Source organism: Pinus tabuliformis, chromosome 3_2, assembly GCF_031772625.1.
Source record: "Pinus tabuliformis cultivar Carrire ecotype Pingquan chromosome 3_2, CPIR1, whole genome shotgun sequence".
In the NCBI taxonomy this organism is placed as follows: Eukaryota; Viridiplantae; Streptophyta; class Pinopsida; order Pinales; family Pinaceae; genus Pinus; species Pinus tabuliformis.
Window position 1 is genome coordinate 316082471 of NC_142302.1, and position 2988 is coordinate 316085458.

Consider the following 2988-nt stretch of genomic DNA (forward strand, 5'->3'; position numbering starts at 1 on the left):
TATCCATCAAGTGCCATAAATGGGGTCATTTTTGCTACATTATGGAAGGAAGTGTTATACCACCATTCAACCAGAGGTAACCACTTGACCCGTTGTGTTTGTTTATCCTATAAAAATCAATGAAGATATCCTTCCAAACATTTGTTTACTATCTCAGTTTTCCCATCACATTGAGGATGATAAGATGAGCTATGATCTAATTGAGTACCCATACAAGAAAATGATTATGTCCAAAAGTTTCCAGTGAAAATGGGATCTTTGTCGCTTACAATAATCTTTGGGCTTCCATGTAGTTTTTGAATTGTTTCCATAAATACAGTAGCAACTATACTGGATTTAAATGGATGAGATAATGCAAAAAAATGTGCATACTTGGTAAGTCTATCAACTATCACCATGATGACACTCTTTCCTTCGGACTTGGGTAAAATTGTGATAAAATCCATTGAAACCTCCTCCCAACATTGATTTGGAATGGATAAAGGTTTTAACATACCTTAGATCTTAATTGCATCAAATTTATTTTGTTGGAAAACCAAAGATTCCGCCAAAAACTTTTGAATATAAGATTTAAGACCCTCCCAAAAAAATTTCCTTCTTGGCCCTATGGTAAGTTTTTAAAAACCCAGGAAGCCCTCCTAAGGGAGAGGTGTGCAATTCCAAAAGAATATTTTGTTTGAGTTGGGAATTGTTACAAATATATAAGCGATCTTTGTACCATAATGAAACATTTTTCTAGCTAAATGTATCAGATATACTGGAATCTTACTGCAACTTTTGAATGAGCATCCACACTTCTTCATCATTCTTCCACTCATCCCTTGCTTCGGTTATCAAATATGGTTGGATAATATAAATGGCATAAAGAAATCCTTCCAAATCCTCATCCTTTCTTGAGAGTGCATATGCAACAAAATTTTTATTCCCTTTTTTGTAGATGATTTCAAAGTCATAACCCAACATCTTTGGGACCCATTTTTTTTTCTCTTCTGAAGATAATATTTTTTTCCAAAATGTATTTAAGGCTATCATGATCTATTTTTAACTTGAAGTGTCTTCCCATTAGCTAAGGTTTCCATTGATTTAGTGCATGTAGTATTTCCAACATTTCCTTCTCATAAATAGGTTTATGTAAATACTTTCCTTTGATTGGACAACTTTGAAAATCAATAGGTCTTCCTTATTGCATTAAAACAACACCAATTCCATTTCCTTAGGAATCACATTCCACAATAAAGGTTTTTGTGAATTTTGGCATAGCTAAGATCGGTTATTGGCACATTACCTCTTTAATATGTTCAAAGGCCTTAGTTACTTGTAGAGTCCAAGAAAATGCATCTTTCTTTGCTAATGTTGTTAGAGGTGCTGCTATTCTTCCATAATTCTTAACAAACTTTCGATAATACACTGTCAACTTGAGAAATCCTTGAAGATGCTTTATGGTTGTAGGGATTTTCCATTCCTTAATGGATTTAATTTTGTTAGGGTCTAGCTTAACACCCTCATGAGATACAAGATGACCCAGATATTCCACTTCATGTACTCCAAAGAAACATTTGGAGTTTTTTGCATATAATTGTTTCTCCTCCAATAGTTTGAGCATCCTGTCAACATGTTGAACATGATCCTTCCAAGACTTGTTGTAGATTAGCATATCATCAAAAAATACTAACACAAATTTTCTAAGGAAGGGTTTGAAAATGGAATTCATTAAAACTTGAAATATAGAAGGTGCATTAGTAAGGCCAAAAGACATAACCTAAAAATTCATAATGGCCCTTATGAGTTCAAAATGTTGTTTTTGGAATGCATTCAATCTTCATTCTAATTTGATGATATCCTGAATGAAGATCCAACTTGGTGAAGTAAATTGCTCTATGTAATTAATCCAACAATTCATCAATGACAGGAATGGGAAATTTGTCTTTAATAGTGAGCTTGTTGAGCTCCCTATAATCCGGACACATGCACCATGATCCATCCTTCTTATGCACCAATATTGATGGAGCAAAGAAAGAAATTTGACTACATTGAATTATACTGACCTCTAGCATTTCTGCAACCATATGTTCAATTTCACTCTTTTGGGCATAGGGATATTTGTAAGGCTTGATGTTTGGAGGAACACTATCTGGAATCAAATGAATAACATGATCATGATCACAAATAGGTGGGAGGTATTTGGGAGTCTCAATTAACTTGGAATGATTGTCCAATACTTTTTGGAGATCTGGAGAAATAAATGATTTCGATGTTTGAATCTCTAGTGAGCATAATTGTGCAATTACACCCCATTTTTTTTTTATTTAGAACCTTTGTCATGCCATTAGAGCTAATTATCTTTCTTGGTTTCCTTGCGATACCTCTTAATTCAAATTCCTTTCCTTCCCAAAAAATTTCCAAGAAAAGTTCTTGAAAATTAAAAGCTAGTGTACCCAAATATTCTAACAATTAGAATCCTAGTACAATGTCAACACCACCCATTGGAATGGAAAGCATTGGACTATTAAATACATATTCCCCCATGGTTAGCTTGATATTATGGAACTTTCCGTTCCTCCATTTGCAACCATCACTTGAGACTCTACTGCTAGGTATAGGAAGCAATTCGATTTCTTGGCTATCTTACATTGAATAAAATTATGGTTTCTACCCGAATCGATCAATACTATTACCCTTTTTTTTCTTGATATGTCCCTTATATATTGAGAGTTTGAGGAGTGGTAATTCCTGCCAAATTACAAGATATGGTTGGATTCACTTCTTCTAGGGTTGGTTCCTGGTGTATATCCTCCTGTTTTGACGTTTCTTGTTCATTTTCTTCCTCCTCTTCACAATCTATGTAAAATAATTTATTCTCAACACATTTATGACCTTTAGTGTATTTTCTATCACAACTATAACAAATCCCCTTTTATCTTTTTTCTTCCAATTGTTGTGGTGTCAACCTTGTAGGTTGTGGAATGCTAGGAGAAACAACACTTCCAT